The 14,193-nt window shown below is 37.8% G+C and overlaps 1 protein-coding gene across 1 annotated transcript in view; it reads left to right on the forward strand.

The window, feature by feature from the left end:
* The first annotated feature begins 6,366 nt into the window (after window positions 1-6,366).
* Window positions 6,367-14,193, forward strand: part of LOC127879631 (GRAM domain-containing protein 2B-like) — a 48,209-nt gene continuing 40,382 nt past the window's right edge. The window contains exon 1 of the mRNA XM_052426601.1: window positions 6,367-6,480. The gene's annotated coding sequence lies outside the window, so the exon portion shown is untranslated. The remainder of the gene's footprint in view (window positions 6,481-14,193) is intronic.

Consider the following 14,193-nt stretch of genomic DNA (forward strand, 5'->3'; position numbering starts at 1 on the left):
ATTATTATACCGCCCCCTCTCTATTTCGAGATTATGTGATGATAAGCGGAACCTACTAAGTGCGATTCTATATTTTGTTTCATTTACTTTATCTAAATATGATTCAAGTGTAAAATGGTGTTAAAATAGGCAATACGATAGAAGACGTGGGGAATTTATCACTTCGCTATGCCATGTTTGTGTATAAATATCCATTATCCTTTGTTTAAAAAGCTGTAATTGTACTTAAGTAATGTTTTGATTGACCCATAGTTCAGACATCCCAATATTTTCCAGAATGCTTTTCACGTGCCAAGCCCAGTTTTGATTACCGTAAGTATTACCGTTATTTGCATCGTTTTTTAACCTGTTGTATATAGGTCGTATCACGCTGCTTTCATTTGACGATAGTGGTTCTACCAGTACTTGACAATATTTATTTTTTGTATTTCTTTGAAAGGAATTCGTCCTAATTCACCGTACAGGGCGCTGAGATTATTTGACTGTTTAACGCATAATATCTTCCTTAGGAATTTCGTGTGAACGGCTTCAATATCGGTTGTTCGCGCTTCTTGTCAAACGACCGACATTATTAAACCAATTTCCGACACTCGAACATGTTATCGTAATTGCTATGGTTAAATAATTATCCCCACGTTTTTCGGAGAAAAAGTGGGGATATTGTGGTGATGTGCGTCTGTCCGTCCGTCCTGGCCACCTGCTCCTCCTACACTATTAGCACTAGAACCTTGAAACTTACATACATGGTAGCTATGAGCATGTGTGCGACGGTGACAGTGACGGAATTTTGATCTGACCACTGGGTCAAAAGTTATGGGGGTTGGGGCGGGGCCGGGTCAGAGATTTTCACTCATTTTTTTATGCTATTTAACATTAACTTCTTCATGTCTGCACCGATTTACTTCAAATTGATACTGAGCCTCTCTTATGACAATACGGTCAATCTCAACTATGCATGGCCCCATTACCAACCCTGGGGCGCCCCGGCCACATAGGCCACGCCCACCCAAAATTGCCTTTTACTATAATTTCTTCATTTCTACACCGATTCACTTCAAATTGATACTGAACATCTCTTATGACAATACGGTCAATCTCAGCTATGCATGGCCCCATAACCAACCCTAGGGCACCCCGCCCACATAGGCCACGCCCCCATAGGCCACGCCCACCCAAAATTGCCTTTTACTATAATTTCTTCATTTCTACACCGATTCACTTCAAATTGATACTGAACCTCTCTTATGACAATACGGTCAATCTCAGCTATGCATGGCCCCATTACCAACCCTGGGGCGCCCCGCCCACAAAGGCCCTGCCCACATAGACCACGCCCACCTAAAATTGCCTTTTACTATAATTTCTTCATTTCTACACCGATTAACTTCAAATTTATACTGAACCTCTCTTATGACAATACAGTTAATCTCAACAATGCATGGCCCCATTACCAACCCTGGGGCGCCCCGCCCACATAGGCCAAGGCCACCCAAAATTGCCTTTTACTATAATTTCTTCATTTCTACACCGATTCACTTCAAATTGATACTGAACCTCTCTTATGACAATATGGTCAATCTCAGCTATGCATGGCCCCATTACCAACCCTGAGGCGCCCCGCCCACATAGGCCACGCGCACCCAAAATTGCCTTTTACTATAACTTCTTCATTTCTACACCGATTCACTTCAAATTGATACTGAACCTCTCTTATGACAATACAGTCAATCTCAACTATGCATGGCCCCATTTCCAACCCTGGGGCGCCCCGCCCACATAGGCCACGCCCACCCAAAATTGCCTTTAACTATACTTTCTTCATTTCTACACCGATTCACTTCTAATTGATACTGAACTTCTCTTATGACAATACGGTCAATCTCAACTATGCATGGCCCCATTACCAACCCTGGGGCGCCCCTGGGTCAAACATGCGGCGTGGGGATACGCGTCGGCCTCTGCCGCGCCATTTCTAGTTATGCCATGTTGTTAATTACATTAACTTTATTGATACATGTAGCAATCACTTAAAAACAAAGTTGGACAATATTTGATTATTTGTATCGATTTATGTGACGCTATACTTGTATATTTATAGTTGAAGAACCTTATTAAATTTCCTATCGTATTTTAGTCATGGTCATGTGAACATAATATTCAATATTATAGGCTGTATGCCTCCATGCAACCGAATTATTATGCGTTATACTAAATTAATTTTTGTAAACTTATAAAAACCAATAAAGCTGGCTTAGAACAATGTAATCAATTAACAGTTTTGTGTCTTCAGTTTTAACCTGATGATCACAATTCAGTTGTGTTTTTTCTCGTTTTTGATAGCTTAGTCGATATTTGTCACACTTCATGTAGCTATCACGCGACATTTATAGCAAAGCGATTTAACAACAATATATTCTTATTGATTGGGTTATTTTTCAGTCAGCAATCTAATAATTTGTTATTTATAACGGTCCGTGTCTATTGTTGTTTTCTATCACCATTCAAATAACCGATTAGTTTAGCCGAAGATTTCATGTTAAACGCTAGGATTGGATTTATATATGTATTAAGAATTATCTAATAGATTTAAGTTAAGCGACCGGCTTATAGATAGGCATTTGTTTTATGCAATATATAAGAGAATCTTAACAAAGCAGTTTAAAGTATTCGGACTAATTTTAACATGAAAGGTTGCATTATTGCAAAACATTAAGGTGCGGCAACGTTCGCTCTCGTTCAAGGTTTCACAAGTAAGTTATAGACGAATGTACAATTAATTTTAGTTAAAAAAGGATAATATATACGGAAAGAAAAAATACGTGTCCTAACCGTGAAATGTCTTATATGTTTATGTTTTTGTAAATATTAGTAATATTTTGTTATACATAATCTTATGGTATTGTGATAAGTTTGATGTTTCATTTATTTCACTCGATGATTACTAAGACCAAAAAGCAACATATGTTTAAATACATTACTCTATGCAAAATAACATGCCTGTAATGTTACTTGTTAAATAAAAAAAGTAAAACAACAATTAAAGCAACCAATGTAAGCGACCATCACAACGTCGTCTACCTTAACCATTTATTAGCACCTAAACAAATTGATACTCAGAAACTTTTACTTTGATAGGGAGGCGGAAAACGACAACGGACGAGGCATGGTATGGTATTGCGCAAGGGAGGGTTAGAGGGTTAGGGTTAGGGTTAGTGTTAGGGGTCGGGTTAGGGGTTGGGTTAGCCTAAACCCAACCCTAACCCTTACCCGACCCCTAACCCTTACCCTTACCCTTTTTGGGGTTATCACCCCTGACCATGCCTCGCCCGTTGTATTTTTCCGCCCCCACTTCAAACAAGTGTTTTTAGAAACACAAAACAACGTGCTGGTTCTAAAAGCATACTCGGCACAAAAGATTTGTTTAACTCTGAACTTAATTGAAACAGCAAAATTTGTTAACAGATAATGAAGTTTCAATTTTAAATTTGTCTTTAAAAATACGTGCAGATTGCCTTCTGAATACCAGCTGTACATTAAAAAACTATTTGCGGCTAATTACATAACCGGAGTAATTTTTAGAACACGAAACTAACGATTGATTAGTAATATGTGACTGCTTGAAAAGAAAACTTTTTAAAAAGCAATAAATACTTGAAATTACTTAGTTTTCTTGCTGTGATCGAAATATAGAAAATCTGGACTGAGATTAATTCGCGTAAATTAAATGTTCAACATTTTTCTCATGCAAATCTAGCACAATTTTTAAGAGAGATCCGGGTAAGTGTATTTTTTCAATCTGAAACCTCAAATGTAAAACGATTTAGTATACCAATTTAATATTTAATGATGTTGAACAGAAATGAGTCAAATTTATCATGCTTATAGTTATTGCTTTATTTAAAAAATGATATACATAATTTACATTTATATTAATTGTTCATGGTTTTGTAAACAACTTATTAAAATTTGAATTAAAAAAAAATGTATTTCTTTTTCAATTGTAAAATTCAAGTAACCTATTTTATAAATTGACAAAAACGCTTGTCCGTAATTAAGCGATTGCAAAAGTATAATATTAATATAATTTAGACGTCAAGGTAAGTAAATCCCTACAGAAATGTTGACGTGTAAAACGTAGGAGAGGGCTCCGGTTCTTGGTTAACAACGGTATGCTTATTTATTAATTGTGAATTAATATTTAATAATCCAATTCTTTTATTTATGTATGTATTTTTTAAGTCATGGCTGAAATATCTATTCCATTAGATATCTTTAATCAATTTGAAAATCAGAATCATATATCAAGCGAGTTTTGTATTTTGCGAACACGTATATATATACAAATGTATTTGGAAATGCATGTTATTTTAATGGAAGCCCTGGTACCCGCTTCTGTTGGTGGGCAAAACGAAGTGAGGGGACTTGCACGACTCGTGCGACCAGTTGCACCTGCTTTGATAGGAGACGGGCGCCGCCAAGATTGATTTAAACCCAATGAAAAGAAATGACAATGACACAAATACAGACTACAAAGCCGGATCGGTCGGGACCCGGAATAACGACCGCGCACTCCACCGCCAGACTCCAGGGTGGATGCGACAAGTTAGCTACTGGAGTTAATCCATCAATCAAGTTGGCGACAAAGGGAACAACTATATGAAAATGGAACGTAAGAACACTTAATGCGTGTGGAAAGGTCCATTAACTGACGCTCGAGCTGAAGCGCTACCGCTGGGACATCATCGGACTAGCCGAGATTAAATGGTTCGGATCAACAGTCGAAGGGCATACGGTATGGTTCAGCGGAGAGGATTCTATACACCGCCACGGGGTTGGTTTCATCGTTAGGAAGGAGGTAGTCAAAATCGTTATCAGTTGCACCCCAGTCTCCAGAAGTGTCATTCCATCCGTTTATCAGCGAAACCTCACAACAATACAATCATCCAGGTCTACGCACCAACAGCTGACTACAAAGACGAGGAGATTGAACAGTTATAAGTAGATTAAGAGCGCGTCATTGCCAATGTCCCCAAGAAAGACCTCCTCATTTTCCAATGCGACTGGAACGCCAAGGTTTGAACAGACGCATACCAAGACTGGTCAGGGACATTAGGTAGATTTGGCTTAGGAGAGACCAACGGCAGAAGTTTGAGACTTCTAAAGTTCACCGGAGGCCACCCACTCACCCTGGCCAACACGCTGCACCTACACAAACTGTCCAGAACAGCGACCCCGCATGCTCCAAACGGGCAAGTACAACACCAGACCGATTTCATACTGGCGCCGCAACGGTTCAAGTCTTGCATTAACAAGGCGAACACAAGAACGTTTCCTGGCGCATACATCGGTAGTGACCATGACTAGTGCTCACCACCATCAAGCTGAAGTTAAAGAACAAGCAATTCACATAGAACCATCGCATTAGATTTGACTTGGTGAAATTGACGATGATATTGACCTCATGGGCGGCACCAACAGTGAACTTCAATATTTAACTCACATACTGTATTAAAGAGCAAGTGCCAACGGGATGGAGTTCAGCACGGAGAAGTCGAATATCATGGTGAACAGCACGACCAACACCAGCACAGACATCACCATGAACGGCGAGAAGCTAGAAGAAATGACCAGCTTCAAGTACTTGGGTCCAACTTTGTCAAAGGATGGTACCAGTATCGCTGAGGTCCAAATAAAATTGCCATGGCCAGACTGGGCTTTGGACAAGCAGTTCCATCAGCTTCCCCACAAAGTAAGATTTTACAAGACCCTCGTAGTATCCATCCTCCTCTACGGCTACGAGACCTGGAAGCTTCATGCGGACACAGAACGCAGGATACAGGCATTTGAACATAAATGTCTCCAAAGACTGCTCCGCATCTCATAGTAAGTCCTGAACATGACTGCAATACTGGTTGGTCCACGAGAGCTCCTACTGGTTACTGTAAAAGTTGGCTTGGTTAAGACACGTCACCAGGCACGACTCTCTGTGCAAGATTGTTCTCCAGGGCATGCTAAAGAAGTCGACATTGAGGCCGTCGGAAGAAATTAAGCTAGATGGATAATATAATAGAATGGACATCATTTCTTCCCATTGATGAATTACTCTCAGCAGCATACAGACCTGACTGTAGAAGGATTTCTGTATCGTCGTCCATCATTTCTCCCAAACGGCTGAACCGGTCAATGAATTGATGATGATGATGATGATGATGATGATGATGATGATGATGATGATGATGATGATGATGATGGTGATGATGATGATGTGGTTTGTGAGGGATAATACAACTATATGCGGAGACATTAGTAGAATGTAGCCTTACAAACGAAACCCTACGACAGTCCATTCTATTTGTCACCTCATTACAAAATAAGCCAATCAAAAGAGTTTAAAGATCGTCTTATCCAACATGGACGACAATAACAAACCGGACGGCGTTTGACAGGCACATTTGAGGATTTGTGCCGAGCTTTTAAATCGTGAGTTTTAAAGTTGTCAAAGACAATAACATCTTATTATCGTAAATACTAGCTGATTTAAATAGTTTATGTTATCGATCTGATCATGACATAATAGTTCATGTTTTTAACAGTTTTGTCAGTTATGGTGGACAAACCAGTTATCGAACACCTAAGAAATTACGTTAAATTACCTTAAAATTGAAACACTTACAATAACATTTTGTTTTAACAAATGACTAACAGTTCATTCATTGAATGATTTATCTGTAAAGTTTTCCAGCAAACTAGCTTCAAGAATTCATAACAATGATTCCCTGGTTATTGTCACCTCTAGCAGAAAAAACTAAATGGCGGCCGATGTAAACATGACATATTACCCCACACTTCATAAATACTACTCCAGTATATACCAAGTCACATGACTATCACATGACCCGGACTCGGCGAAAAAATCTGCGTCTTCTGCAATCAAATTTGCAAACAGAAATATGCTTTTTGGTGTGTAAATGCAAGTTTTGATAAATGCATTCAAAAAGTATTAGCAAAAAACACATTAAATGGTGTAAATAACAATAAATGCATTCCTTTAACCTGTTTTCCGCGCATTTGTTTCAAGCTAAGTAGGTCATGGACTTCATTAGTTGCAATAATTCAACTCTCAGCTTAGGCTGAGAGTTGCAATGCGCTCTCTCTTGTCCATGGGTGCAAAATGTTATCAACAATGCAAGGGTTAAGGAACACTGAAACTGCAAGAACTTATTAAAGGGGCCTTTTCACAGATTTTGGCATATTTTGAAGTTTGTAATTAAACGCTTTATATTGATAAATGTAAACATTGAATCTTAAAAGCTCCAGTAAAAAATCAAGAATAAAATTAAAACAAGGAAAAAAAGTAGCCGGTACCAGGGCTCGAACCAGTGACCCCCGGAGTCCTGGAGTAGTCTGAAGTAAAAACGCATTAGCCCTCTCGGCTATTCCGCCGAGTATACACAGATTAAGTATTTTATACCTTATATAAGCAATCTTCCTAGTTTCGTAAATTTAAACGACAACAACAGAACTCTCCAAATTATTCAATCGTTTCGCGTTGCAACGCTTTATAATTTTTATACGCCCGTCTATGACGGGACGTATTATGGTATACCCCGCGTCCGTCCGTCCGTCTGTTAATGTCGTACGCTACGTCAAATATCCTTTGACAGATTTTCTTCAAATTTTAACACAATCTTAATATTGATAAACCCTGATCCCCTTTCGTTTTTGACGGAATTCTGAATTGTCGTTCCAGAGTTATGGGACTTTGTTCGTCAAAATTTCGTGATTTCATTGAATGTCCTACTGTAGCTCAAATATCCTTCGATGGATTTTTTTCAAATTTCAACACAATCTTAATATTGATAAACCCTGATCCCCTTTCGTTTTTGACGGAATTCTGAATTGTCGTTCCAGAGTTATGGGACTTTGTTCGTCAAAATTTCGTCATTTCATTGAATGTCCTACTGTAGCTCAAATATCCTTCGATGGATTTTTTTTTTTTTTTTTTAGTATCCCTGAAAAATTGAACAAGGTGAGCTTTTTTCTATTCCGATTGTACACTACCACTTACCCATCTACATTTCTCTTTTATTATTGGTCAAAATATCTATAACAGGTTTACTTCAACTCCATATCCTCTAAAGAAATGCATACATATACTCAAAAAAAGATATGGTATGAATGTCAAGGAGACGGCGCTCCATGCTCATGTACTTATAAAATAAACCATGTATTCAAATACAAATAAACTGAAGTAAAAAAATGATTCAAAGGGTTATTTATTACCTTACTACTTCATTGGCGAACGACGGGCGTATCATGCGCTCATGGCGCAGCTGTTTATTAGGTTTTCAAATCGTCAAAATATGCATATAATTGCTATATTGGACTATGGTAAATGTTCAGTAATACTGTTTCCTCACAAATATCATAACTAAATCGAAAATTTGCGAATCTGAAACAACTTTTTTCAATTTTGTCAATTTACCAAACCGTGAAAAGATCCCTTTAAAGTTAACCTATCTAAAACACAAACTTATCTAAATGATACCATTAAAGCAAGAAATAATTGATATTATTGACTAAGGTTTTGTTTTGTACGCTGTATCCACCATATTGGAAAAGTGACCCAATATTGGTTAGGTCACAGTACACCAATATTTTGCACGTCGGGTTATGTGCTTCAGCCTATAAGGTCGATAACGATGTGGTATTTGATACAGAATACACTGTTTCAAATTTAAACATAAACATGTCAGCGAGAAAAGTGTGTTGAAACATCGTCGTGTTTTTTTAGGGTGCATGCAAAGGATAACATCCGTAGGTTGCCATTCCAGGCTTGGCGAAAGTGGAAAAAAGCTGCCGGTCATCCGGACAGGCATTTCAGAAAATGTGCCGGTCCGGACAAAATTGAGCCGGACCGAAAAAAAACAACTAGAAAATTCAAAGATGGCAGCGATCACATCTTGATCGTTTTATTCAACCGTCCCTTAAACCGATTTTAATCGCTTAGAGGTTAAACGACACCGGCAGCTAATTGGTGTTAATATGTTGTGTAATGTCAATAAAGGTGCGAAAAATTCGCGTGTCAGTGTTTATTACATGCACAATGTATTCCCTATCAGCGGTTCGGTGCGCTAATTTCAATAACGTAAGTGCAAGCCGAATAATTATCAAATTATAATTATTCAAAACGATTAAAACATTATTGCATGTACTTTGATGAAATTGCAGTTTGGAGCAGACCGGCTGTTAAATATACTGCGCACAGTATAAAACAAGTTTCCTGACATTTAATTATCATTTTAGTATAAAGGCATTACTTTTTCAGAACGTGTACGAGAAATTAATTAAATAATCAAGATGATTCATTTACATGCTAACGCAGTGTAATTGTTAACAGAGATTCATTTTCATTTTTGCCTGGTATCAGAAAGTCCCCGGGAAGCACGATTTTTACATGACACTGTGTATGATGCAATATAACAGTTCTTTGTACATGTAACGTATTGCATTCAATCTAAATTTAAATTCGCTCGTCCAATGAAAGCTCTGCCCCATAATGCACTGTTCTCTTTACACTTCTGAAAAATGGCGTTTGCAAATGGTTGTGTTATCACTAGAACATTGTTTATACTTAATAAACAACCTTTTTAAAAGCCATGCTTCATAAAGAATTTTTATATTTTATGATATTTTAATGTCCTTATCTACTCGAAAAATATGTCAAAGCTATCAAGATCTTTTTTGTTAGAAGGCAGTTGCCGATTTTTCGACTGAGTTTGAAGTAGGTGTTGTGTAACCAATTGGATTTGCTAATTGTACGTAACAAACCTTTTGCAAACATCAAAACAATGAGCGATTTCATTTTCATGATGTAGTAAGGGGTTTGCTCTTCGAATTTTCAACTTTGAAAAAAAAAAGATTTGTTTGTAGTCATTTCACATTTTGCCGGTCGCCAGGACCGGCATTCTTGTTAATCCTGCCGGACCAAATGAAAATCTGCCGGTCAGGACCGGCGGACCGGCAATTTCGCCAAGCCTGCATTCAGGTAAATTTAACATGTTTATGAAGTTTATTCATTATTTTCCTCAATTTGCAGGGGTTTTTTTTACTAAGAAAGTGACGCCGATATTCGGCGTCTTCCCCTACCAGAATTTTTCCCCTTAAAATACAATTTCCCCACCAACAATATCATTTTTCACCAAAATATAATATTTTCTCTCAAAGAAATGTTTATTTTTCATTGGGGCATTCGACAATTATCCAATTTGCACCATGTACAACGAATTCGCGAGCTCTCTCTCCAGAAAAACACACAACATCTGGGAATCCCAGTTATTCTAAATATAGCTCTTAAATAACGTCATGTAAACTGGGCAACTAATCGTAATAATCATGTGACTATTTTACTGGATACCGGACTTGCGCGAGAAGGGTGTTTCGTCAATTAATTACCGGAAACCAGTCGAATTTTCATCCGGGCTATGTGCAAGCCGAGGTATAAACTAGTCCAAATAATTAGACGTAAGCTACCCCGCTTGTAAATCGACCTCATATTTATAGGAGTAAGGTATAAACGTGAAAACAGAAAAAAATGTCTCACAATTAGCGTTCTTACACAAACAAAATAAAACATTCGAACTCGGAAGATACTGAACGCATCGAGGCATTTTTTAAGAAAGAATCATCGAAAACCGTTATAACCCAGCAGGATTCCGAGGTAATCAACATCGAACATTGTGAAAGTGAAAGTAGACAATCGGCAGCTGCCGCTCCTTTCCCTTCCAATACTGTAGCAAATCAAGATCGTCAACCCATTCATCATGAAATTGAAATCACAAAATTGACATCGTCCCCCGGCCCCAGTACACAAATATAGTTGAAAACATTTCCCATTATTAGATCTACACCTGCAACTTTATTATGGACTTTGACTTTAATACCTGTTAAATGTGTTTAAGAACAAAAAGGACAGAGACAAGTCTCTTTTGATGAGTTATAGACATTGAAATGAACAGTTTTTATTTTTTCCCCTAATATCTCTCTTTCGCACTCTTTTTTTCCCCTTTCACCCAGCGTCCAGCGTCTTCCCCTTTCTCTAAAAAAAACCCCTGATTTGTCTCGAACGACGTCTGTTGAGTGAAGCGCACGAATTCGCTGCGCTGAACTGCACCCATGTTTATGAAGGGGTGCATATGGACTGCAAGAGCCGCCATAGCAAAAATTATCAAAGGCTCTGGGAGTCCGTTTGTATGGACTAGGTCTTCATGTGCGACCATTTGTTTATCAATGTGACGTCATTCGCACTTTTACGCATGTGCATACAGAACCAAAATAAAACGTCCCATAATAGGTGCTGTTCGATAACAGGTACTTACACGATACTAGGTCATTAATAGAAGCAAGGTTCATCTGCATTACTTTAAGAGAAGCATGGCCCTTGCTACACTTTGGGGGATTGGGGCCGGCGCCATAAAAGGGGGGAATTTCGCGGCATTTTGTGCGAAAAGGGGAATTTTAGAAGATGTTTCACCAACAATTCAGCACTTATAATTGCTATATTTTAATGTATGGTGGACGAACCAATTATCGAACACCTAAGAAATTACGTTAAATTACTTTAAAATTGAAACACTTTAAAAATGACAAAAACATTTTGTTTTAACAAATGACTAACAGTTCAATCATTGAATGATTTATCTGTAAAGTTTTCCAGCAAACTACCTTCAAGAATTCATAACAATGATTCCCTGATTATTGTTACCTCTAGCAGAAAAAACTAAATGGCGGCCGATGTAAACATGACCTATTACCCGACACTTCATAAATACCACTCCAGTATATACAAAGTCACATGACTATCAAGTGACCCAGACTCGGCGAAAAAATCTGCGTCTTCTGCAATCATAATTGCAAACGTAAATATGCTTTTTGGTGTGTAAATGCACGTTTTGATAAATGCATTCAAAAAGTAATAACAAAAAACACACAAAACGGTGTAAATAACAATAAATGCATTCATTTAATTTGTTTTCGGCGCATTTGTTTCAAGCTAAGCAGGCAAGTAGGTCATTGACTTCATGTGCGACCATTTGTTTATCAATGTGACGTCATGCGCACTTTTGTGCATGTGCATTACAGAACCAAAACAAAACGTCCGATAATAGGTGCTGTTCGATAACAGGTACTTACACGATAATTTACATAAATATACATTTAATCAAAGGTTAATACCAGCTGGCAACTAAGGTATTAAATAAAATAATAAAAAAAATTGAGGGGGGAATTTTTAGCTGAAATAGGGAAAAAAGTATACTATTTTTAGGGGGAAATGAGGCCGAATTTCGGTAAATGGTAACCTTTGCCTGAAAAACATGGCTGCCAAGGGGCGGGGCATTTTTCCTTATATGGCTATATATGGCTATAGTAAAATCTTGTTAACACTCTAGAGGCCACATTTATTGTCCAATCTTCATGAAACTTGGTCAGAAGATTCATCCCAATAATATCTTAGACGAGTTTGAAAAGACGAGTTAGCGGCCACATTTATTGTCCAATCTTGATGAAATATAGTCAGAAGATTTGTCTTAATGATATCTTGGATGAGTTAGAAAAAGGTTACGTTTGATTGAATAACATGGCCGCCAAGGGGCGGGGCATTTTTCTTTATATGGCTATATTAGGCTTTAGTAAAATCTTGTTAACACTGTCTAGAGGCCACATTTATAGTCCGATCTTCATGAAACTAAGTGGTCAAAAGATTCATCCGAATAATATCTTGGACGAATTCAAAAATGATGCCGGTTGGATGAAAAACATGGCCACCACAGGGGCGGGGCTATTTTCCTTATTCGGCTATGGTAAACCCTTGTCAACACTCTAGAGGTCACATTTATTTTCCGATTGTCATGAAACTTGGTCAGAAGATTTGTCTCAATGATATCTTGGACGAGTTCAAAAATTTTTTTGGTTGCTTTAAAAACATGGCCACCAGGGGCGGGGCATTTTTCCTAATATGGCTATACATGTATATGGCTATAGTAAAAGCTTTTTAACACTCTAGAGGCCACATTTAATTTACAATCTTCATGAAATTTGGTCAGAAGATTGGTCTCAATGATATCTTGGATGAGTTCCAAAATAATTATGTTTGCTTGAAAAAAATGGCTTCCAAGGGGTGGGGCATTTTTCCTTATATGGCTTTTAAGTAAAATCTTGTTAACACCATAGAGGCCACATTCATAGTCCGATCCACATGAAACTTGGTCAGAAAATTCATCTCGATAATATCTTGGACGAGTTCAAAAATGATGCCGGTTGGTTGAAAGACATGACTGCAAGGGGGCGGGGCACTTTTCCTTATATGGCTATAGTAAAACCTTGTTATCACTCAAGAGGCCATATCTATTTTTGGATCTTCCTGAAACTTGGTCAGAAGATTTGTCCCAATAATATCTTGTTATGTCAGGTGAGCGACTTTGGGCCTTTCAGGCCCACTTGTTTAAGAAACCCTGGCGGATATGTTACTCGGGGACATTGGTTAATATAATTGTCGGTGAAAAAACTGGCATACCTTTAAAGAAATTTGTAAATAAAGTGCTAAATATGGGACATATCCCTGCATCGTCGACTTTAAATAGCCATATTTCAATAAATCCTGAATATTAATAACCAGAATTTTTCTAACATACATGGTTATACCTCCTTTGCATGCACCAAAATTTTTTTTTTTTCAAAAATGCCTTTTAACAATTATAGAACTGGATTTACTTACCCTACCGAAATTCTTTGAAATATATCGGCTACATCTCCTAGCATGTCCAACTTTTCACAGCATTTTTTTTGGGGGGGGGGGGATATTATAAAGTGCTTCTTTAATGTCTTCTTACAATGAAGGCAACGTTTAGTTAATATACTTCCACATGCATATTAAACTTGCAATAATCTATAGATTCTTAAATACACCATTTAATCACAACCTCTTTTAGAGTATTAATTATATATAGTGGGGGACATATTGTTTTTGCCCTGTCCGTTGGTTAATGTTTGTTTGCCCCAACTTTAACATTTGCCATAACTGTTGCAATTATGAACTTAGCAACTTCATATTTGGCATGCAGGTGTATCTCACGGAGCTGCACATTTTGAGTGGTGAAAGGTCAGGGTCATCCTTCAAGGTAAAAGGTCAAATAT

The sequence above is a fragment of the Dreissena polymorpha genome, chromosome 4 (assembly GCF_020536995.1).
Source record: "Dreissena polymorpha isolate Duluth1 chromosome 4, UMN_Dpol_1.0, whole genome shotgun sequence".
Lineage (NCBI taxonomy): Eukaryota > Metazoa > Mollusca > Bivalvia > Myida > Dreissenidae > Dreissena > Dreissena polymorpha.